Consider the following 25,857-nt stretch of genomic DNA (forward strand, 5'->3'; position numbering starts at 1 on the left):
GAAACTGTTTACAGTGCTAGACAAGATTTTCATAAGGACTGTATTCATGTGTGGCACAGACGCCTAGGCCACAGAGATCCAGAAGCAGTAAAGAAACTAGCTCAACTTGCAAATGGTATTGCAATCAACCAGTGTAATCAAACAATGAAGTGCACAAGTTGCCTAAAAGGGAAAATGTCCAGAAAATCGTTTCCTAAAGTAAGCACTACTAAATCTGCACAGATACTGGATTTGATACATACAGATGTGTGTGGTCCAATGAGTGTTCTTACTCCCAGCAAGAAGAGATATTTTCTCACATTCATTGATGATTATTCCAGATATACTGTTACTTACCTACTTCAAAGTAAAGATGAAGTTCCACAGAAACTTGAAGAATATCTTGCTGCAGTTCTTAACAAATTTGGAAGAATACCAAAGGTACTGCGAGCAGATAATGGAACTGAATATACAAGTGGTAAAGTGCAAACCATCCTGAAAAAGAATGGAATCGTGTTCCAGACAACCGTTCCATACAACCCAGAGCAGAATGGCACAGCAGAGAGAAAGAACCGAACTCTTTGTGAAAGTGGAAGAAGTATGCTATTTGATGGAAACCTACCTACAACATATTGGGGAGAAGCCATCATGACTGCTACCTATCTTCAAAATCGACTGCCAAGTAAAGCTACAAGTAAAACTCCATATGAGCTATGGAACTGTGAGAAGCCCAACCTGAAGCATCTCAGGATATTCGGAAGCAAAACTTTTGTGCATGTTCCCAAAGAAAAACGTTCTAAGTGGGAATCTCATGCAAAGGAAGGAGTTCTTGTGGGGTACAGTGAAACTCAGAAAGGATACAGAATCCTGCACCCACAGACCAACACAGTAACAATCAGCAGAGATGTAGTGATTGATGAAAACTCAGTATCGCTCAAATTTCATGAGGTTACGCAAATAATTCAACCTAAGGAACAAGAATTTCAGTCAGTGATTCCAGACATTGAAGAGAATCTCAAAGAAAATACTGAAGTCTGGATATGCTCTGAAAGTACTGAAAAAGAAACAGAAGAACCAAGCCAACCTCAGGAGATCAGAAGATCAGAAAGATCAAATAAAGGAATTCCAGCTAAACGCCTTTCTTATATGGTCAGATCAATTCCAGAAGAAGAGCCACAGTCATGGCAGGAAATGCAAAAACTGCCTATTCATAAGAAGCAAAAATGGATAAAAGCTGCTGATGAAGAAATGGAATCCCTTCATAAGCTCAAAACATGGGAGCTCACAGAGCTACCTCAAGGCAAGAAAGCAATTGGATGTAAGTGGGTCTTTAAGAACAAATATGACTCCGAAGGTAATGTTCACCGTTTTAAAGCAAGATTGGTCGCAAAAGGATATTCACAAAAATATGGTGAAGATTATGATGCTACTTTTGCTCCAGTTGCCAAGCAAACTACATTCAGAACTTTATTATCCATAGCTGCTGTTCAGCAGATGAAAGTAAGACATTTTGACATCAAAACAGCCTTTCTACATGGAGACATTGAAGAAGAGCTGTACATGACTCAACCAGAAGGCTATGTTAAAAGGGGTAAAGAGAACCTTGTTTGCAGAATGCAAAAATCTCTCTACGGCCTTAAGCAATCAGCAAGAGCATGGAACACTAAGATGAACAAAGTGTTAATCGACGAAGGATTTAAAAGGTCTCAAGCGGATCCATGTTTGTATACAAAAGGTGTATCACAAGATTGGATGTATGTTATTCTATATGTGGATGATGTAATAATAGCGCATCAAGAAGAGAGAGAAATTTCAAAACTAGGTCAAATTCTGAACAAGCATTTCGAGACCAAGGACCTTGGAGATGTGACATACTATTTGGGAATCCAAATCCAGAGAGAGGAAGATGGAAGTTTTCTTCTTAATCAAAATTCTAAAATCTCCACAGTTCTAAACCAGTTTGGAATGTCAGAAGCCAAAGGCATATCAACTCCAATGGATCCATCTTACCTAAAATTGGAAGGAGAAGAAGATCTGCTACCCACAAATGACAGTTACAGACAAGCAGTGGGGGCACTTCTATACATAGCAACCACAACCCGTCCAGATATCTCAGCCACAGTGGGAATTCTCTGCCGACGTGTAAGCAAGCCACGCCAAAGAGATTGGAATGCAATTAAGAGACTTCTTCAGTATCTTAAGGCAACCCAAGAGTTAAGTCTAAAGATTTCTGCATCAGGAGATCTAATTCTCAGAGGATATGTAGATGCAGATTGGGCTGGAGACTCAAGTGATCGAAGATCAACAAGTGGTTACTTGTTCAAGTTAGGACACACTTCAATCTCATGGTCCAGTAGAAAACAAGTGTCAGTTGCATTGTCTTCTACAGAAGCAGAATATACATCAGCTGCTCATGCAAGTCAAGAGTTAATTTGGTTGAAGCAACTTTTGGAAGAATTCGGCAAACCACTAGCTGAACCAACTGTTATCTATGAGGACAACCAAGGATGTATCAAGCTCGCCAGCAGTGAAAGGATAAGTGCAAGAACAAAGCACATTGATGTTAAACATCATCACTTGCGTGACTTAGTAGAGCGTGAAGTTCTAAAGTTTGTTTACTGTGAATCTGACAAGATGTTAGCAGATGTTTTGACAAAGCCATTGTCAAGAGCCAAGTTTGAAGAATTCAGAACTGCAATGGGACTAACAGGATAAGCAGTTGTTGAGTGGGGGTGTTGGAATAAGTTTAAATGCAACAACTCCATTCCTGTTGTAGTCTGCATTGAATGTCTATGAGTGTTCATTTGTCAGCTATGCTGTGATTGTTAAAGTTTGTACAAAAAGGTCAGAGGACTCTCACTGATTGCATCATTCTGCTGCTGTTTCCTTCACAGAGAGACATGTGTTACATGGACTAGATTATATCGGTAGTTACTGTCAAAGCTTTCTTATTTTGTTCCAGTTCAAGCTGCATATATTAAACACAGTTTGCCTTACGTTGGATTCTGCTGCTTATATGAAGTAACACGCGCTGCTGTGGTAATACTCCGGCTAACAGTATGTAAGGACTAACAGCAGACAGAGGACCGTGTCCTGCAGCAGTCAGATCCGTATGTAAGGGCTAACAGCAGACAGAGGACCGTGTCCTGCAGCAGTCAGATCTGTATGTAAGGACTAACAGCAGACAGAGGACCGTGTCCTGCAGCAGCCAGATCCGTATGTAAGGGCTAACAGCAGACAGAGGACCGTGTCCTGCAGCAGTCAGATCCGTATGTAAGGACTAACAGCAGACAGAGGACCGTGTCCTGCAGCAGTCAGATCCGTATGTAAGGGCTAACAGCAGACAGAGGACCGTGTCCTGCAGCAGTCAGATCCGTATGTAAGGACTAACAGCAGACAGAGGACCGTGTCCTGCAGCAGTCAGATCCGTATGTAAGGGCTAACAGCAGACAGAGGACTGTGTCCTGCAGCAGCCAGATCCGTATGTAAGGACTAACAGCAGACAGAGGACCGTGTACTGCAGCAGCCAGATCCGTATGTAAGGACTAACAGCAGACAGAGGACCGTGTCCTGCAGCAGTCAGATCCGTATGTAAGGACTAACAGCAGACAGAGGACCGTGTCCTGCAGCAGCCAGATCCGTATGTAAGGGCTAACAGCAGACAGAGGACCGTGTCCTGCAGCAGTCAGATCCGTATGTAAGGACTAACAGCAGACAGAGGACCGTGTCCTGCAGCAGCCAGATCCGTATGTAAGGGCTAACAGCAGACAGAGGACCGGGTCCTGCAGCAATCAGATCCGTATGTAAGGACTAACAGCAGACAGAGGACCGTGTCCTGCAACAGTCAGTTCCGTATGTAAGGACTAACAGCAGACAGAGGACCGTGTCCTGGAGCAGTCAGATCCGTATGTAAGGGCTAACAGCAGACAGAGGACCGTGTCCTGCAACAGTCAGTTCCGTATGTAAGGGCTAACAGCAGACAGAGGACCGTGTCCTGCAGCAGCCAGATTCGTATGTAAGGACTAACAGCAGACAGAGGACCGTGTCCTGCAGCAGCCAGATCCGTATGTAAGGGCTAACAGCAGACAGAGGACCGTGTCCTGCAACAGTCAGTTCCGTATGTAAGGGCTAACAGCAGACAGAGGACCGTGTCCTGCAGCAGTCAGATCGGTATGTAAGGGCTAACAGCAGACAGAGGACCGTGTCCTGCAGCAGCCAGATCCGTATGTAAGGGCTAACAGCAGACAGAGGACCGTGTCCTGCAGCAGCCAGATCCGTATGTAAGGGCTAACAGCAGACAGAGGACCGGGTCCTGCAGCAGTCAGATCCGTATGTAAGGACTAACAGCAGACAGAAGACCGTGTCCTGCAGCAGCCAGATCCATATGTAAGGAGTAACAGCAGATAGAGCACCGTGTCCTGCAGCAGCCATATCCGTATGTAAGGGCTAACAGCAGACAGAGGACCGTGTCCTGCAGCAGCCAGATCCGTATGTAAGGACTAACAGCAGACAGAGGACCGTGTCCTGCAGCAGCCAGATCCATATGTAAGGAGTAAAAGCAGACAGAGGACCGTGTCCTGCAACAGCCAGATCCGTATGTAAGGACTAACAGCAGACAGAGGACCGTGTCCTGCAGCAGCCAGATCCGTATGTAAGGGCTAACAGCAGACAGAGGACCATGTCCTGCAGCAGCCAGATCCGTATGTAACGACTAACAGCAGACAGAGGACCGTGTCCTGCAGCAGCCAGATCCGTATGTAAGGACTAACAGCAGACAGAGGACCGTGTCCTGCAGCAGTCAGATCCGTATGTAAGGACTAACAGCAGACAGAGGACCGTGTCCTGCAGCAGTCAGATCCGTATGTAACGACTAACAGCAGACAGAGGACCGTGTCCTGCAGCAGTCAGATCCGTATGTAAGGACTAACAGCAGACAGAGGACCGTGTCCTGCAGCAGCCAGATCCGTATGTAAGGACTAACAGCAGACAGAGGACTGTGTCCTGCAGCAGCCAGATCCGTATGTAAGGACTAACAGCAGACAGAGGACCGTGTCCTGCAGCAGCCAGATCCGTATGTAAGGGCTAACAGCAGACAGAGGACCATGTCCTGCAGCAGTCAGATCCGTATGTAAGGACTAACAGCAGACAGAGGACCGTGTCCTGCAGCAGCCAGATCCGTATGTAAGGACTAACAGCAGACAGAGGACCGTGTCCTGCAGCAGCCAGATCCGTATGTAAGGACTAACAGCAGACAGAGGACCGTGTCCTGCAGCAGCCAGATCCGTATGTAAGGGCTAATAGCAGACAGAGGACCGTGTCCTGGAGCAGCCAGATCCGTATGTAAGGACTAACAGCAGACAGAGGACCGTGTCCTGCAGCAGCCAAATCCGTATGTAAGGACTAACAGCAGACAGAGGACCGTGTCCTGCAGCAGCCAGATCCGTATGTAAGGGCTAATAGCAGACAGAGGACCGTGTCCTGCAGCAGCCAGATCCGTATGTAAGGACTAACAGCAGACAGAGGACCGTGTCCTGCAGCAGTCAGATCCGTATGTAAGGGCTAACAGCAGACAGAGGACCGTGTCCTGCAGCAGTCAGATCTGTATGTAAGGACTAACAGCAGACAGAGGACCGTGTCCTGCAGCAGCCAGATCCGTATGTAAGGGCTAACAGCAGACAGAGGACCGTGTCCTGCAGCAGTCAGATCCGTATGTAAGGACTAACAGCAGACAGAGGACCGTGTCCTGCAGCAGTCAGATCCGTATGTAAGGGCTAACAGCAGACAGAGGACTGTGTCCTGCAGCAGCCAGATCCGTATGTAAGGACTAACAGCAGACAGAGGACCGTGTACTGCAGCAGCCAGATCCGTATGTAAGGGCTAACAGCAGACAGAGGACCGTGTCCTGCAGCAGTCAGATCCGTATGTAAGGACTAACAGCAGACAGAGGACCGTGTCCTGCAGCAGCCAGATCCGTATGTAAGGGCTAACAGCAGACAGAGGACCGTGTCCTGCAGCAGTCAGATCCGTATGTAAGGACTAACAGCAGACAGAGGACCGTGTCCTGCAGCAGTCAGATCCGTATGTAAGGACTAACAGCAGACAGAGGACCGTGTCCTGCAGCAGTCAGATCCGTATGTAAGGGCTAACAGCAGACAGAGGACTGTGTCCTGCAGCAGCCAGATCCGTATGTAAGGACTAACAGCAGACAGAGGACCGTGTACTGCAGCAGCCAGATGCATATGTAAGGACTAACAGCAGACAGAGGACCGTGTCCTGCAGCAGTCAGATCCGTATGTAAGGACTAACAGCAGACAGAGGACCGTGTCCTGCAGCAGCCAGATCCGTATGTAAGGGCTAACAGCAGACAGAGGACCGTGTCCTGCAGCAGTCAGATCCGTATGTAAGGACTAACAGCAGACAGAGGACCGTGTCCTGCAGCAGCCAGATCCGTATGTAAGGGCTAACAGCAGACAGAGGACCGGGTCCTGCAGCAGTCAGATCCGTATGTAAGGACTAACAGCAGACAGAGGACCGTGTCCTGCAACAGTCAGTTCCGTATGTAAGGACTAACAGCAGACAGAGGACCGTGTCCTGGAGCAGTCAGATCCGTATGTAAGGGCTAACAGCAGACAGAGGACCGTGTCCTGCAACAGTCAGTTCCGTATGTAAGGGCTAACAGCAGACAGAGGACCGTGTCCTGCAGCAGCCAGATTCGTATGTAAGGACTAACAGCAGACAGAGGACCGTGTCCTGCAACAGTCAGTTCCGTATGTAAGGGCTAACAGCAGACAGAGGACCGTGTCCTGCAGCAGCCAGATCCGTATGTAAGGGCTAACAGCAGACAGAGGACCGTGTCCTGCAGCAGTCAGATCGGTATGTAAGGGCTAACAGCAGACAGAGGACCGTGTCCTGCAGGAGTCAGATCCGTATGTAAGGGCTAACAGCAGACAGAGGACCGTGTCCTGCAGCAGCCAGATCCGTATGTAAGGGCTAACAGCAGACAGAGGACCGTGTCCTGCAGCAGCCAGATCCGTATGTAAGGGCTAACAGCAGACAGAGGACCGGGTCCTGCAGCAGTCAGATCCGTATGTAAGGACTAACAGCAGACAGAGGACCGTGTCCTGCAGCAGCCAGATCCATATGTAAGGAGTAACAGCAGATAGAGCACCGTGTCCTGCAGCAGCCAGATCCGTATGTAAGGACTAACAGCAGACAGAGGACCGTGTCCTGCAGCAGCCAGATCCATATGTAAGGACTAACAGCAGACAGAGGACCGTGTCCTGCAGCAGCCAGATCCGTATGTAAGGGCTAACAGCAGACAGAGGACCTTGTCCTGCAGCAGCCAGATCCGTATGTAAGGGCTTTCAGCAGACAGAGGACCGTGTCCTGCAGCAGCCAGATCCGTATGTAAGGACTAACAGCAGACAGAGGACCGTGTCCTGCAGCAGCCAGATCCATATGTAAGGAGTAAAAGCAGACAGAGGACCGTGTCCTGCAGCAGCCAGATCCATATGTAAGGCCTAACAGCAGACAGAGGACCGTGTCCTGCAGCAGTCAGATCCATATGTAAGGGCTAACAGCAGACAGAGGACCGTGTCCTGCAGCAGTCAGATCCGTATGTAAGGACTAACAACAGACAGAGGACTGGTCCTGCAGCAGTCAGATCCGTATGTAAGGACTAACAGCAGACAGAGGACTGGTCCTGCAGCAGCCAGATCCATATGTAAGGAGTAACAGCAGACAGAGGACCGTGTCCTGCAGCAGCCAGATCCGTATGTAAGGACTGTGCTGCCACGCAGTGGCAGATTCGAATGTATTTACATTATTATTTTGTCTGGTTTTTCCTAGTTGTTCTGTAAATGCATTCGGTTTGTATTGTATTCTTATTTGTTATGATTTGTTGCCACCCAGTGGTCATCTTGGTGTTCAGCATGTATATGTGTATATGTTAATTACCTGGGTGGAGACTTTGCCTTTCCGGTTAGTTCCAGTGCCTCTTCCTGTCTGTGTTTTTTCTGTTATTGGAACATCGTGGGAAGACATACTTTCTGACCTGGCAAAGGAATTGTCTTTTTACCTAGTGGACCGTGATTTGCTTCAAGGCAAAATAAACTGCCAAGTAATCTACTCTCTGACTCTTTGTCTTGTGGATACGGATGTACTAGAAGAATTCAGGTACGACTCGAGTAATATCTGCATGCAGTTTCCCACACATGGCAACGTTCTCATGAGGCTGAGCATAGGACAGTCCATACGTGAGGGACGCGTGACAGAATAGTAAAAAGACAATACAGTATATTCAGGAAGAAAGCTTTGTGTGAAGATTTCTCAGCACTGCATAGTGTGTGTCCCATAAGCTGCCTGAAGCCTCAGCAGCCCAGCGCAAATCAGAGACTGTAATGTGTAATGTGACACCTGCCTGTGTGTGTGCCTCACCTAGCAGCCGCATGGTGCTCACAACTGTTCAAGATACAATCCGAACCCATCTGCCCTCTATTAAGTGATAATCCTATCCGATTTGTCATACAATCTGCTTATCTATGAGTGACTGTGACTCATCATCCTCCATTTGTGAGAGCACGTGTTGAAATCCCAGCTTGCTGCCATTTACAGTCCGCGCCATCCGCCACGCGCTCAAAGAGATCTTGATTAATCATAGACTGTATTCCTTTCTTGCATCATCTAAAGCCTGCTTTCTGCCTCAAAAAAGATTTAAAGTGACAGGACATCTTTATTGCAAAGTGAAGTAAAATGTCTGATATAAGATCGCCTGCTGATGCAGTGACAGTGATGGACATTCCTGTGTTCACAGAAGTCACAGAGAGTGCAGATGCAGCCACAAAACCAAAAAGGGCACTCCACCCATCCACAAAGGCAGTGGAAAGTTACATATACACAAAAGGTGAATATGAAAGCAACTTATGTGAACTATGGGAAAGAGTCTCCCAATGCATCTCAGCTTTCCCTCACGGTGATGATACAGCAGAATTAACAGCGTTCATTAACCGTTTATCTGCCAAGCAGGAATCCTATGAGAGGCTTCTTACCAAGTATATCACCTTTCTGAAAAGTAGTAATGTTCCAGATGCCTCACTAACCCTTGCCCAAATAGAAGAACTGAGCCAGCAGAGGCAGGGGTCAGTTGAAAACACCAAGGTTAAAGCAGACCTCCGCATCGTCCATTTACAGGAGACCAGATCACACCGATCTGCTGCATCCAGGCATACCACCAGGTCAGCCAGATCATTACGGTCATGCAGAACTACTAGTTCCAGGAGGTCAGTCTTAAGTGACCAACTCATCCAAGCGCAAATAGCCGCTGCAGACTTAGAGGTGAGGAGTGCCTTCTCAAAGAAAGAAGCAGAAGCTGAAGCCAAACAAGCACAAGCAGAGGCCCAAGCCAAACAGGCAAAAGCAGATGCCCTATTGAAAATCCTCCATACAGAAAAGGAGAGGGCCGCTGCCTTCGCTAAAGTGAAGGTCCTGGAACAAGCGTTGGGCCAGTGCACTAATACAGACTGTTTTCTCCCCACAGAGGAGGTTAGCCCGACTGATCGCACTGCTGAGTACGTGCTGAACCAATCAGCCTTCATGCCTCCTAACAGCGATCTCATGCAACCGCCTAAACCAGATGTCACAGTACCACAGACACTGGCTCCACCTCAAATCCAATCCTTAAATGTGCCTACACATCAGCAGATCTCACCTGCAGCAGACCACAAGGTAAACACCAGCGCACCGCCACAGTTCAAGCTACAGCCACCAGTTACCACAGAGGTTAAACCGCAGCTCAACCCTTATGCTACGTCGTTCCACCCTGGTACAGCTCAGCCTTACACGCCAAACGACTTACCCGTCCGAGAGGGACTACAAGTTTCAGCGGCAACAAGGAACGAGAGGTCAGATCTGTCTGACTTTGCCAGGTACATGATACGCAGGGAACTGATCAAAGTTAGCCTCTCCAAGTTTGATGACTGTCCAGAGAACTTCAGGGCCTGGAAATCAACCTTCAAGGCTGCAATCGCAGATCTAAGCCTCACCGCTAAGGAAGAACTTGATCTACTTATCAGCTGGCTCGGTCCAGAGTCTACCAATCGCATCAAACCGCTAAGGTCAGTGCACATGGAAAACCCAGCTCCGGGTCTCGCTGCCGCCTGGAAAAGGCTCGAGGAGTCGTATGGCAGCTCGGAGGTCATTGAGCGTGCCTTGCTCGACAGACTTAAAAACTTTCCTAGGATCCAGATGAGGGAAACTCGCAAGCTTCAGGATCTCAGCGATTTACTGACAGAACTCGAGTTTGCTAAGGCGGACCCACGCCTAACTGGACTGAGATATCTCGACAGTGCTCTTGGTGTGAACCCCATAGTAGCGAAACTACCACATGGCATACAGGAGAGATGGACAATACAAGGCTCCAAGTACAAGGAAGATTATGGTGTGTCCTTTCCCCCCTTCTCTTACCTTTGTAGGTTTGTCCAGAACCAAGCGCGGGTGAGAAATGACCCCAGTTTCGTCTACACCGATCCTGACGTGTCAATGCCACCATCTGCCGCTAAGAGGTATGACAACACCACACCAAAACACAGAGAAATTAGAAGGACTGTATCTGTCAAGAAAACTGACATCCCTTCTGCTACGCCCCCTCCTGCTACATCAGTTCTCCCTGCCCCGAGGGAAAAGGATCCCAATAGAGAGTGCCCACTCCATGGCAAGTCTCACTCTCTTCATCACTGTAGGGGGTTTAAGGCAATGGCTCTAAGGGAGCGCAGAGAGTTGTTAAAGAAACATAGAATATGTTACAGGTGCTGTGCATCTACCAACCATATTGCCAAAGACTGTACGGGAGAAGTCAAATGTGCTGAGTGCAGTAGCAATAGACATGTAACAGCCATGCACCTTGCCCTAGCTCCTGGAATTGCCCAGCATACCCCTGCCCCCAGTCCTGTACCAGTCCAAGGCGGGGAGGGTGAGGGGCCAGTAGCTGCTAAAGCAACAGTCTCATCTTCTTGCACTGAAGTCTGTGGGGAGGGATCCGGTCCCAAATGCTGTGCCAAAATATGCTTAGCCAGTGTTTACCCAGAGGGGAAGCCAGAGGGAGCTGTCCGCATGTACGTTATGTTAGATGAGCAGAGCAACAGGTCTCTAGCAAAACCCAAGTTCTTTGACATCTTTGGTATAAAGACACCGGCCACTCCCTACACTCTCAGGACCTGTTCCGGGCTGGTAGACACCACGGGCAGAAGGGCCAGCGGGTACATGATCTCTCCAATTAAGGGCACAAAGAGCTTTCCCTTACCCGCATTGATTGAGTGCAATGATATGCCAGATGAAAGAGACGAAATACCCACGCCTGAGGCCGCTTGTCAACATCCCCACTTAAGGCACCTGGCCAGTGAGATTCCTCCCATGGACATGAATGCAGAAATACTAATCCTTCTTGGGAGAGACGTCCTTAGGATGCACAAGGTGCGCCAGCAGTGCAATGGTCCCGATAATGCCCCATATGCGCAAAGACTTGATTTAGGCTGGGTAATCGTAGGAGACGTGTGCCTGGATAGGATGCATCACGCGGACTGTGTGAGTTCCTTTAAGACTTATGTTCTGAGTAATGGCCGTCCTACCTGCTTCAGACCCTGTCCCTGTCATTACCAAGTGAAAGAGGGGCCTTCTGACATAGTGCGGATACCCGATGTCATTCCCACCCCTTATGATGACAGTTTGGGGGGACAGGTCTTCCGCACAACTCACGATGACAACAAGATAGCCCCATCAGTAGAAGACGAGGAGTTTGTCAATATTATGGACAGTGGGTTTGTCAAGGACAAGACCAGTCATTGGGTCGCACCCTTACCCTTTAAACTCACCAGGGCCAAACTCCCAAGCAACCGGGAACAAGCCTTATCTAGGCTCAACTCCTTACAGCGCACTTTAAGCAACAAACCTCAGATGAAGGAACACTTTGTCACCTTTATGGGTAGGATATTCGGCAACAACCATGCCGAATCAGCCCCTCCACTACAAGCCTACGAGGAGTGCTGGTACTTGCCTTTCTTTGGGGTATACCACCCACGTAAGCCAAACCAAATAAGAGTAGTGTTTGACTCCAGCGCAAAGCACCTCGGTACATCCCTTAATGACGTGCTCCTTACAGGTCCCAACCTCACCAATAACCTAGTGGGGGTGCTATTGAGGTTCAGAAAAGAGCGTGTAGCCATCACTGCTGATATTGAACAAATGTTTCATTGTTTTATTGTGCAAGAGGACCATAGAAACTTCCTCAGGTTTCTGTGGCATCGTGACAATGACACCAGTAAGGAGGTAATCGAGTACCGTATGAGAGTACATGTGTTTGGTAACAGCCCTTCACCTGCCGTAGCTACCTATGGGTTGCGCAGGACTGCATCTGAAGGAGGGGCAGAATACGGGGCAGATGCTCAGCGCTTTGTGGAGAGAGACTTTTATGTTGATGATGCACTGAAGTCCCTGCCCACTGAAGGGGAAGCCATTGATCTGTTAAAAAGAACCCAGAGTATGCTGTCCAAAGCTTGTTTAAGACTGCACAAAATTGCCTCCAATAGCGCAGAGGTCATGAAGGCTTTTCAACCTAATGACCATGCTCCAGGTTTTAAAGACTTAAACCTAGGGTCAGACTTGCCACCTGTGCAGATGAGCCTAGGCCTGAAATGGGACTTGTCAACCGACTCCTTTGGGTTTCAGGTCAGCTGTGCCAACAAGTCGTTTACAAAAAGAGGTGTCCTTTCAGTAGTCAATAGTCTCTATGATCCTATGGGATTTGTTGCCCCCATCACCATTCGGGGTAAATTCCTATTAAGGCAGCTTTCAGAGACTGTGAAAGATTGGGATGAACCGCTGCCTGACAATAAGCTTAAAAAATGGGAAACCTGGAAGCAATCCCTTCAAGCCTTAGAAGGGGTTAATGTGTTAAGACGCTATGTACCAATACCTCTTGCCTCAAGTAAAAGATCTGAGATACATGTGTTTTCTGACGCATCCACTGAGGCCATAGCAGCTGTTGCTTATCTAAGGATCACAGATTCTTCAGACAGAAACCATGTTGGGTTCCTGTTCGGCAAGGCTAAGCTAGCCCCCAAACCTGATCATACAATTCCTAGACTTGAACTTTGTGGGGCAGTGCTGGCCGTGGAGATGGCAGACTTTGTGCAGCAGGAGCTAGATGTCAATGTGAACAATGTTAAGTTTTATACAGACAGCAAGGTCGTCCTTGGTTACATTCACAATCAAACCAAGCGTTTCTATGTGTATGTACATAACCGTGTGACAAGAATCAGGAAATCTTCTAAGCCTGAACAGTGGAAAAATGTTTCATCTGAATTAAATCCTGCTGATCTCGCTACCAGGGCAATATCTGCCAGTGCCCTAGTGAAATCTGCCTGGTTGACAGGCCCATCATTCTTGCTGGACAAGGAGGAGGAGTCAACTCAGGACAACTTCTTCAGTCTCCAGAATCCCAACAGTGATCCTGAGATCCATCAGGAAGTCAAGACTTATAAAACCAGAGCGGGACAGGACCGCCAGCACTTTGAATATTTCTCGAGCTGGACGAGGCTTGTACGAGCTATTGCAAGGCTAGTCCATATTGCAAAATGTTTTTGTGAGAAAAATGCTGATACTGTCTGTCAGGGGTGGCATGTGTGTCAGGAGTCACTAGATGCGCAGGACATTGCCAGAAGTGAACAAATAGTTATACGCATCGTGCAAGGGGACGCTTTTAAAGTAGAACTGGAATGTTTGCTAAAAGGTCAGAGTGTGCCCCAGACCAGCCCTATTGCCAAGCTAAACCCTGTAATTGACAGTCTGAGTACGTTAAGAGTCGGCGGGCGCTTGAACAAGTCCACCCTTACAGAGTCGGAGAGAAACCCTCTCATTATTCCTAAAAATCACCATGTTACTACCCTGTTAATCCGGCACCACCATAAAATGATTATGCATCAAGGCAGACATTTCACTGAAGGAGCAATAAGATCCGCGGGTTACTGGATAGTGGGAGCTAAGAGACTCATTTCTTCCCTACTTCGCAAGTGTGTTCAGTGTCTTAAAACGAGAGGGAAGTTGGAGCAACAACAAATGGCAGACCTGCCAGCAGAAAGGTGCAGTACAGAGCCGCCATTTACCTACGTAGGTCTGGATGTTTTCGGGCCATGGTCAGTCACAGCGCGTAAAACTAGAGGAGGCCTAGCAAACAGCAAGCGATGGGCAGTGATGTTTACCTGCATGAGTGTGCGTGCTGTACATATAGAGGTAATTGAATCAATGGACACTTCCAGCTTCATTAATGCGTTAAGACGGTTTCTAGCAATAAGAGGACCAGTGAAACAATTGAGGTCTGACCGTGGTACAAACTTTGTTGGGGCATGCAGGGAGTTACAATTAGATCCTGCATTAATGCGAAACTGGTTGACGGAAAACAACTGCAGCTGGGTCTTCAACCCTCCTCATTCCTCACATATGGGTGGGTCTTGGGAAAGGATGATTGGCATAACCCGCAGGATCTTGGACTCTATGCTTATGGATTCAAATGCTGTGAGGCTGACTCACGAGGTGCTGACCACCCTCTTAACAGAAGTAGCTGCCATCATTAATTCCAGACCTCTTGTACCAGTTTCTACAGACCCAGAATCTCCAACTATATTAACCCCAGCCATCCTGTTAACACAAAAGTTAGGAGGCATACCCAGCCCTCCTGTTGGCCCATCTGACAATATATATAAGAGCCAATGGAAGCGTGTGCAACATTTAGCTAACTATTTCTGGAACAGATGGAAAAGGGAGTATCTTGTTCTGCTACAGGAACGAAGAAAGTGGCAAAATAAAAGTCCAAATTTGCAGGAAGGGGACATTGTCTTAGTAAAAGACCAGGACCTTACTCGTCCTTACTGGCCTATGGGACGGATTGATAAGCTCATTCCCAGTGATGACGGCAGTGTTAGAAAAGTAAAGGTTATACTCATTAAAGATGGTGAACCAAAATCATTTTTGAGGCCCATCCACCAAGTGATTTTGCTTTTGCCTACTGAGGAATAGTTCTTTGTTAACTTCATCAGTTCACGGCGGGAGTTATCCTGTGTCGCTGTGAATTCTTGGATTTGCAACCCTGTGGATTACAGTTACACTTTGGATTACAGTTTGTTGTTCTTTTTCCATGAGGCTTTCGCCAGGAGGCAGCCTCACACCTTCATTACAACTTGTTCCTGTTTTGCCTTTTTGCCCTTTTTATGAACAAAGACTACAACTGTTCTTTTTGCATATTGTGTCTATTAAAAGTGCATCTATTCATGCTTTTCCTTTGCAGCTATTCCATGGACTTTGGGCATTTTCCAATGCAGTTAATAAAGGAGTAAAATCCCTTGGATTTTAGGCGAGGAGTGTGCTGCCACGCAGTGGCAGATTCGAATGTATTTACACTATTATTTTGTCTGGTTTTTCCTAGTTGTTCTGTAAATGCATTCGGTTTGTATTGTATTCTTATTTGTTATGATTTGTTGCCACCCAGTGGTTATCTTGGTGTTCAGCATGTATATGTGTATATGTTAATTACCTGGGTGGAGACTTTGCCTTTCCGGTTAGTTCCAGTGCCTCTTCCTGTCTGTGTTTTTTCTGTTATTGGAACATCGTGGGAAGACATACTTTCTGACCTGGCAAAGGAATTGTCTTTTTACCTAGTGGACCGTGATTTGCTTCAAGGCAAAATAAACTGCCAAGTAATCTACTCTCTGACTCTTTGTCTTGTGGATACGGATGTACTAGAAGAATTCAGGTACGACTCGAGTAATATCTGCATGCAGTTTCCCACACATGGCAACGTTCTCATGAGGCTGAGCATAGGACAGTCCATACGTGAGGGACGCGTGACAGAATAAGGACTAACAGCAGACAGAGGACCGTGTCCTGCAGCAGTCAGATCCGTATGTAAGGACTAACAGCAGACAGAGGACCGTGTCCTGCAGCAGCCAGATCCGTATGTAACGACTAACAGCAGACAGAGGACCGTGTCCTGCAGCAGTCAGATCCGTATATAAGGACTAACAGCAGACAGAGGACCGTGTCCTGCAACAGCCAGATCCGTATGTAAGGGCTAACAGCAGACAGAGGACCGTGTCCTGCAGCAGTCAGCTCCGTATGTAAGGACTAACAGCAGACAGAGGACCGAGTCCTGCAGGAGTCAGATCCGTATGTAAGGATTAACAGCAGACAGAGGACCGTGTCCTGCAGCAGCCAGATCCGTATGTAAGGACTAACAGCAGACAGAGGACCGTGTCCTGCAGCAGCCAGATCCGTATGTAAGGGCTAACAGCAGACAGAGGACCGTGTCCTGCAGCAGCCAGATCCATATGTAAGGGCTAACAGCAGACAGAGGACCGTGTCCTGCAGCAGCCAGCTCCGTATGTAAGGACTAACAGCAGACAGAGGACCGTGTCCTGCAGCAGTCAGCTCCGTATGTAAGGGCTAACAGCAGACAGAGGACCGTGTCCTGCAGCAGCCAGATCCGTATGTAAGGGCTAACAGCAGACAGAGGACCGTGTAGTGCAGCAGTCAGATCCGTATGTAAGGGCTAACAGCAGACAGAGGACCGTGTAGTGCAGCAGTCAGATCCGTATGTAAGGGCTAACAGCAGACAGAGGACCGTGTCCTGCAGCAGCCAGATCCGTATGTAAGGGCTAACAGCAGACAGAGGACCGTGTCCTGGAGCAGTCAGATCCGTATGTAAGGGCTAACAGCAGACAGAGGACCGTGTCCTGCAGCAGCCAGATCCGTATGTAAGGGCTAACAGCAGATAGAGGACCGTGTCCTGCAGCAGCCAGATCCGTATGTAAGGGCTAACAGCAGATAGAGCACCGTGTCCTGCAGCAGTCAGATCCATATGTAAGGACTAACAGCAGACAGAGGACCGTGTCCTGCAGCAGTCAGATCCGTATGTAAGGACTAACAGCAGACAGAGGACCGTGTCCTGCAGCAGCCAGATCCGTATGTAAGGGCTAACAGCAGACAGAGGACCGTGTCCTGCAGCAGTCAGATCCGTATGTAAGGACTAACAGCAGACAGAGGACCGTGTCCTGCAGCAGCCAGATCCGTATGTAAGGGCTAACAGCAGACAGAGGACCGTGTAGTGCAGCAGTCAGATCCGTATGTAAGGACTAACAGCAGACAGAGGACCGTGTCCTGCAGCAGTCAGATCCGTATGTAAGGGCTAACAGCAGTCAGAGGACCGTGTCCTGCAGCAGTCAGATCCGTATGTAAGGGCTAACAGCAGACAGAGGACCGTGTCCTGGAGCAGTCAGATCCGTATGTAAGGGCTAACAGCAGACAGAGGACCGTGTCCTGCAGCAGTCAGATCCGTATGTAAGGGCTAACAGCAGACAGAGGACCGTGTCCTGCAGCAGTCAGGTCCATATGTAAGGACTAACAGCAGACAGAGGACCGTGTCCTGCAGCAGTCAGATCCGTATGTAAGGACTAACAGCAGACAGAGGACCGTGTCCTGCAGCAGCCAGATCCGTATGTAAGGGCTAACAGCAGACAGAGGACCGTGTCCTGCAGCAGCCAGATCCGTATGTAAGGGCTAACAGCAGACAGAGGACCGTGTCCTGCAGCAGTCAGGTCCATATGTAAGGACTAACAGCAGACAGAGGACCGTGTCCTGCAGCAGTCAGATCCGTATGTAAGGGCTAACAGCAGACAGAGGACCGTGTCCTGCAGCACCCAGATCCGTATGTAAGGACTAACAGCAGACAGAGGACCGTGTCCTGCAGCAGTCAGATCCGTATGTAAGGACTAACAGCAGACAGAGGACCGTGTCCTGCAGCAGCCAGATCCATATGTAAGGGCTAACAGCAGACAGAGGACCGTGTCCTGCAGCAGCCAGATCCGTATGTAAGGGCTAACAGCAGACAGAGGACCGTGTCCTGCAGCAGTCAGATCCGTATGTAAGGGCTAACAGCAGACAGAGGACCGTGTCCTGCAGCAGCCAGATCCGTATGTAAGGACTAACAGCAGACAGAGGACCATGTACTTCAGGAGCCAGATCCGTATGTAAGGACTAACAGCAGACAGAGGACCGTGTCCTGCAGCAGTCAGATCCGTATGTAAGGGCTAACAGCAGACAGAGGACCGTGTCCTGCAGCAGTCAGATCCGTATATAAGGACTAACAGCAGACAGAGGACCGTGTCCTGCAGCAGCCAGATCCGTATGTAAGGGCTAACAGCAGACAGAGGACCATGTACTTCAGGAGCCAGATCCGTATGTAAGGACTAACAGCAGACAGAGGACCGTGTCCTGCAGCAGTCAGATCCGTATGTAAGGACTAACAGCAGACAGAGGACCGTGTCCTGCAGCAGCCAGATCCGTATGTAAGGGCTAACAGCAGACAGAGGACCGTGTCCTGCAGCAGTCAGATCCGTATGTAAGGACTAACAGCAGACAGAGGACCATGTACTTCAGGAGCCAGATCCGTATGTAAGGACTAACAGCAGACAGAGGACCGTGTCCTGCAGCAGTCAGATCCGTATGTAAGGGCTAACAGCAGACAGAGGACCGTGTCCTGCAGCAGTCAGATCCGTATATAAGGACTAACAGCAGACAGAGGACCGTGTCCTGCAGCAGCCAGATCCGTATGTAAGGGCTAACAGCAGACAGAGGACCATGTACTTCAGGAGCCAGATCCGTATGTAAGGACTAACAGCAGACAGAGGACCGTGTCCTGCAGCAGTCAGATCCGTATGTAAGGGCTAACAGCAGACAGAGGTCCGTGTCCTGCAGCAGCCAGATCCGTATGTAAGGGCTAACAGCAGACAGAGGACCGTGTCCTGCAGCAGCCAGATCCGTATGTAAGGGCTAACAGCAGACAGAGGATCATGTCCTGCAGCAGCCAGATCCGTATGTAAGGGCTAACAGCAGACAGAGGACCGTGTCCTGCAGCAGCCAGATCCGTATGTAAGGGCTAACAGCAGACAGAGGACCGTGTCCTGCAGCAGCCAGATCCGTATGTAAGGACTAACAGCAGACAGAGGACCGTGTCCTGCAGCAGTCAGATCCGTATGTAAGGACTAACAGCAGACAGAGGACCGTGTCCTGCAGCAGTCAGATCCGTATGTAAGGGCTAACAGCAGACAGAGGACCGTGTCCTGCAGCAGCCACATCCGTATATAAGGACTAACAGCAGACAGAGGACCGTGTCCTGCAGCAGCCAGATCCGTATGTAAGGGCTAACAGCAGACAGAGGACCGTGTCCTGCAGCAGCCAGATCCGTATGTAAGGACTAACAGCAGACAGAGGACCGTGTCCTGCAGCAGCCAGATCCGTATGTAAGGACTAACAGCAGACAGAGGACCGTGTCCTGCAGCAGTCAGATCCGTATGTAAGGACTAACAGCAGACAGAGGACCGTGTCCTGCAGCAGCCAGATCCGTATGTAAGGGCTAACAGCAGACAGAGGACCGTGTCCTGCAGCAGTCAGATCCGTATGTAAGGACTAACAGCAGACAGAGGACCGTGTCCTGCTGTTAAAAATCGTTATTGCGCAAAAATATCTAATCAAGACTTAACCAGGTGCGTTATTCTTAAAAGAAAAATGTCATGATATTCTGACGAAAGTATAGTGGTTTATTGAATTATCCACCATCGCAGCAAAAACATAAAAGGTAGATGAAACAATTACAAACAGAGTGTCCATGTGTAGATATCAGCGCTTCTCCTGTTACTCATCTTTAAAAGGTAGAAGTCATCTGTCTGTGTGAAAGTCTGAAGTCATCATGGCATGGAGTAGCTAACAGCTGTTGTTCCTCGTGTCTTGTCTCATGTCCATGGAGAATGATGGTGAAGGAAGGGAGGTGACCGTCCCACGTGACAAAAAGCCCCCCACCCCCTCCTAAGAGACGTTTATATATGGTTTCTACAGATCACATGTTCTCTGTATATGGAGTTAACTTATACTCTGAGCTACATACACAGAAATAGCTTTTGATAGTGTCAGCAAGAAGCAATGTGCTCGGTACAGAATAATTAATATTTAACAATTCCCCCTTTTGAGGGTGACAGACATTGATTGGAACCCTCAAATTAAAATATTAATAAAATCTACTTTCTTCTTTGGCAAAATGATGTAATAAATAATATTATTAATAATAATATCGTTATATGTTCTCAATAATATAATGATATGTAAATTCATGTTATGGTAATTCATGTTATGGTAATTCATGTTATGGAAAGCCGTGACTAATATTCATATAAAATATATATTATACTTCCCTATATCTACTTGAAGCATCTCAGGTGTGATGTCATCTGGTCTTCATATTGATGTCTTCTTCTTGGTTCTTTCAAACAATCTTTAATATGTCTTTTGTAATAGATGATAGCATGTAGATATGTAGAGACCGTGTGTCATGTGTCAATCAAAGTCCATAAATTCAAATGTTGATAAGAAAACAAAGTCCATAGATGAAATGTAGCTTTAATATCTGTGCAGTGTCACCTTTAGAGACCTGGACTTACATTGGCTCGCCTTGAAATCATCTGGAATCCTCATATCATCCACGCTGGTCTTGGGACAGGTGTGATGTCTTTGGTCGGCACAGCAAAGGTTACATTGACTCTTCCTTGCCAAACATAGCACCATAACCAGTCCTTAGTACACAGGACACATGTCAGGGTTGTAGCGTCCTGACAATTACCTGAGTGTTCACCAGCTTTCATGGAAGTCTTACAGGTGATAGGAAACCACTGGAACATAATAACACAGTTCATCTTTGATACTGTACTCAGTTGTCAGTGATGGATGCTGTAGTTGTTGTGAGTGGTGACATGAATTGTATTTGACACAGTCTATTATTTCTCAGAAATCAGAACATTGTTACCTTGTGGAACTTCTGGATAACGGCTTTTCTTCTTGCAACTTTTAAGAATCAATTGAATTTAGAAAAATGTAAAGTCTTTATTAACGTCTTTAGTATCTTGATTGAAGTTTTCATTCCCTATTCTATACCAAATCTGGTAATTTCCCTAACTTATAATATCACAGCGTACCATAGCAATCAATAATATCCATATAATTATTAAATGATATTAAAATGGAGTTTATATTTGGAAAAATATAATAATAATGATAGTATATTATTAACCATATTCTTCATGTGATTGGACATTTTTATGTCATAGGTGTAATTTCTTTTTGAACCCATAGATGTCAGTGTGTCTTTTATGTAACAAGTGCTGATATTTAGTATTAAAACTTTATTAAATTATGTTCAATAGACCAATAATATGTAAGCATGTATAGCCATGAACCAAAATAAGTATATATATGAATAAATGAATGAATGAGTGAAAGAATTGTTGTATTTAACTCAGGAATTGAAACATTTCTTATATAATGAAACCATATGATCACTATATTTGATAAAGCAATATGCTTGTATTAGACATTACTTTATGAAATATAGATTTTTTCTTGAGATAAAAAAATAAAAATGAAAAATAGAAAAATAAAAATGAGAATAAAAAATAAAAATAAGAATAAGGCCTTTATATGTTGATGACAAATGCTGAGGTTATGTCTTAGTAACACATTCCCTTAATATTTTCCTCATGTAGATGTTGTCATAACCTTGGATCACCAAAATATTGAAATTATGCAGCTTTGCATATAATACCCTTCATTAGAGAAAAAAATGATATTTATAATATTTATTGTTATTGTACCCAATAATACCTTATTAATATTTCTTCTTTATTAAAATGTGTGAAGAAGAGGTATTGATGAAATGTGATGATGTGATCAGGATCAAAAACACATTTCCCCCTTAATATCAAAAAATATTATTTTGTGAAAAAATTAATTCGTAAAAACCCAAGTGAAAAATAATTATTTTTATAACTGTCATATCAACTTGTGCCATATATTTGTTTGAAGATGTATACTCATCTATGTAAATATAAAAAACACTGAATCTGAAAAAAATTATAATTTGGAAAATGTTATTGTACTTATTCACTAATAATCACTAAAGAAATATATGTTGAATAATAATATTTAAATATATCTTAATATTCTAATAATTTAACTGAATCTTATTTTCTCATTAACACAAGGTGTTTTTTTTTTTCTTTCAAACATACCATAAATCATGAGGCCTCAGTCAAACTGTGCATCCACATTCCACATTCCACATACCACGCTCTGGTCACTCTTACATCACATCTCATGTCAAATTCACTCAGCAGCTGCTCATATGTTCTCTCACCTGTCACATGTGACTCACATAGACGTTCACAATACATTTCACATACAAAGAATAAAAAACATGTATATTAACCCAAAATATTGTATCCTAATTATCAATCAATGCGCATTGTAATCTATTAAATTTAGTATTCTAATATTCCTTTGAATATTCCCCAAATATTATTTAACAGTATCAGTATGTTTTAAACTATAGAAAGGACTGGACTCATTTACAAGAAACTTGAGTTGAATGTTCTAACGCTATTTCGGTACAAGCCTGTTACTGAAACCCTTTGAATGTATAGGCTGAGGAAAATTCCTAAAACTAAAAAAAACAAGGCTATATGATATTCCTTAACTCACAGCTGTCACACCATGCAGTGGGAGGAAAAAAAAACACATTTTAGATTATTACAGAAAGAAAATTTACATGTAGTACACACATTTTTAGGTTGTTAGATATATTATTTATTTTGTTAGTGTTAAATATATATATATAAAAATCATGCAGTTAATATAGCTTCCTGTGTGAATAAGACATAAATTCATGAAACAGGTATTTTTTGTTCAATCCTCGCTTTGAAAGTAAAATTCTAAGGAAAATAAAAGATAAAGGTTAATTTCATATTTATTTAAAAACAAAATAATTTAAATATCTTATACATATGTATATATTTAATAAATGTATTTAATTGTAATTCTAAATATTTTTTACTGGAGTAAATTTTAATTATTTCGCTATATATATAAAAATGCAGTTAATATAATCTCTACTTATACAAATATGCTACAGTATTTACTGTATATTATATTAATATATGTAACTGCAGAATTATATTGAAATAGAATAATTACATTAATAAATAATACATTGTATAACTCTTCATATAATATATTTTATTTTTAGCCAATTCCTATCCCAAAATGTAACTCTCTGTCGATAATCTGCTGAAATGCTAAATTTAGTAAGGTCAGTTTTAACCCTATGGACTCTTTGAAGAGCTGCTGTGATAATGGAGTGTTCAGCTGAGCTCCCCCTGGGATACTCACCTGCTTCCGTCTGTCAGTCTCCGCCATCTTTAGAGACAGATCTGAGCCTTCAGATTTTAAATCTTTCAGAGAAATTTCTTTAATAGACTCCTGAATCTTTTCATACGGTTTGTAACAAATATGTAATTTTCTTCGTACTTCATAGATTTGATTTTGGATCAGATTTGAAGATTTTGATTTTGGCTTTTGATAAGATTGAATTCTGACTAGTTTCAAAAACTTAGTAAAATGTGTTTTCCTTTCAAGATTCTCGTGTTTTCTAGAAAAATCAAGGGATTGGGCGCATTCGTATAAAGAATTTTTCTGTGTAGCAATTATACGAGATACAGGATTTAAGAATTTAAACTTGTTTACAAAACAATTTATCATGGATTGTTGATTCAAATTCGTACAGACCAATTTATAAATCCTTTCAAAAATGGACATGAATGTAAAAGTACATTCTTTCTGGCCAATCTTCAATTTTAGAAGAATATCAAGATCTGGATAATTTTCTTTTAATCCACAGAAAATCAAAATTCTTAATCTTTCTACATCAGTCATCTTTTCATACTCCTCATTCTGCATTTCTAATGAATATCTTCTCATAAAAGTTACTGGCAGCCAAATTTTAAACAAATTATTTTTCTCCTGATTAGTCAAATCAAACTTATCAGCAAAACTTTCAAATATCTCTGAATTTCTGCACACATGGATTTTGTCATCATATGCAGGAATGATTTTGCATAATTTTAGCAGGATTTTCCTAGATTTAAGTTGGAGTTGGGCCTCTGAGTCGTCTATTTTTAGTGGCCCTTGTACATCTGTCCCTCGTAGATCATCTTTGTCAATTGTCATGTCTCCTTCACTTCCTCCATCTTGTTTTTCATCTTGTGTCACAAAGTCAATGTCACTTTGGGTGGTCATCGTCATCACAGATACGTGCGTCACATCTTTCTCACTCTTCTCATTACAGTCAATCTTGGGAACATCATTCGTTTCCTTAGAAATTCTTTCTACACTGTCTTTTTTGGACTTCTCTGTCACAAACTCGTTAAATACATAAACCATATGTAAGATATTTTTAAGTTGCTCTTTTTCTTTTTTCTTAGACATTAGCTTAGAATCTAAATTCAAATTCGAATTCGCTATTCTGCATTCTGCAAATAAATTAGACCAAAATATTTCTAAGCTAGATCCGTACAAACTTACAAATTCTATCTGACTTGATTTAGCATATGAATTTATCAAATCCATTTGTCTTACCTTGAAATCTCAGCTTGTAGTTCCTTTGCTTTTACAACGCTGGGCTCCGGACTTCAGCACGGCTATTTTTAGCACGTCTGTTCTTCAGCACTACCAGTGCTTGCTGTCAATCCGTACAACACCTGTTAGTCTCCGTCATTCGTAGGTTCTTGTGAGATCTTTGTGACTTGAAATTTTGAAGTGGAATTCCTGAATACTTGCACAATCTAGCGGAACTCTTCTGTCTTCCCCCGTGTGCAAGAAGAAGGAAATTCACGCAAAAATAGCACAAAAAATCAAAACTGGCTGGCTTGGCCAAATGTTAAAAATCGTTATTGCGCAAAAATATCTAATCAAGACTTAACCAGGTGCGTTATTCTTAAAAGAAAAATGTCATGATATTCTGACGAAAGTATAGTGGTTTATTGAATTATCCACCATCGCAGCAAAAACATAAAAGGTAGATGAAACAATTACAAACAGAGTGTCCATGTGTAGATATCAGCGCTTCTCCTGTTACTCATCTTTAAAAGGTAGAAGTCATCTGTCTGTGTGAAAGTCTGAAGTCATCATGGCATGGAGTAGCTAACAGCTGTTGTTCCTCGTGTCTTGTCTCATGTCCATGGAGAATGATGGTGAAGGAAGGGAGGTGACCGTCCCACGTGACAAAAAGCCCCCCACCCCCTCCTAAGAGACGTTTATATATGGTTTCTACAGATCACATGTTCTCTGTATATGGAGGTAACTTATACTCTGAGCTACATACACAGAAATAGCTTTTGATAGTGTCAGCAAGAAGCAATGTGCTCGGTACAGAATAATTAATATTTAACACCTGCAGCAGCCAGATCCATATGTAATGGCTAACAGCAGACAGAGGACAGTGTCCTGCAGCAGTCAGATCCGTATGTAAGGGCTAACAGCAGACAGAGGACCGTGTAGTGCAGCAGTCAGATCCGTATGTAAGGACTAACAGCAGACAGAGGACCGTGTCCTGCAACAGCCAGATCCGTATGTAAGGGCTAACAGCAGACAGAGGACCGTGTCCTGCAGCAGTCAGATCCGTATGTAAGGACTAACAGCAGACAGAGGACCGTGTCCTGCAGCAGTCAGATCCGTATGTAAGGGCTAACAGCAGACAGAGGACCGTGTCCTGCAGCAGTCAGATCAGTATGTAAAGACTAACAGTAGACAGAGGACCGTGTACTGCAGCAGTCAGATCCGTATGTAAGGACTAACAGCAGACAGAGGACCGTGTCCTGCAGCAGTCAGATCCGTATGTAAGGGCTAACAGCAGACAGAGGACCGTGTCCTGCAGCAGCCAGATCCATATGTAAGGGCTAA

The sequence above is a fragment of the Ranitomeya imitator genome, chromosome 10, assembly GCF_032444005.1.
Source record: "Ranitomeya imitator isolate aRanImi1 chromosome 10, aRanImi1.pri, whole genome shotgun sequence".
Classification (NCBI taxonomy): Eukaryota; Metazoa; Chordata; class Amphibia; order Anura; family Dendrobatidae; genus Ranitomeya; species Ranitomeya imitator.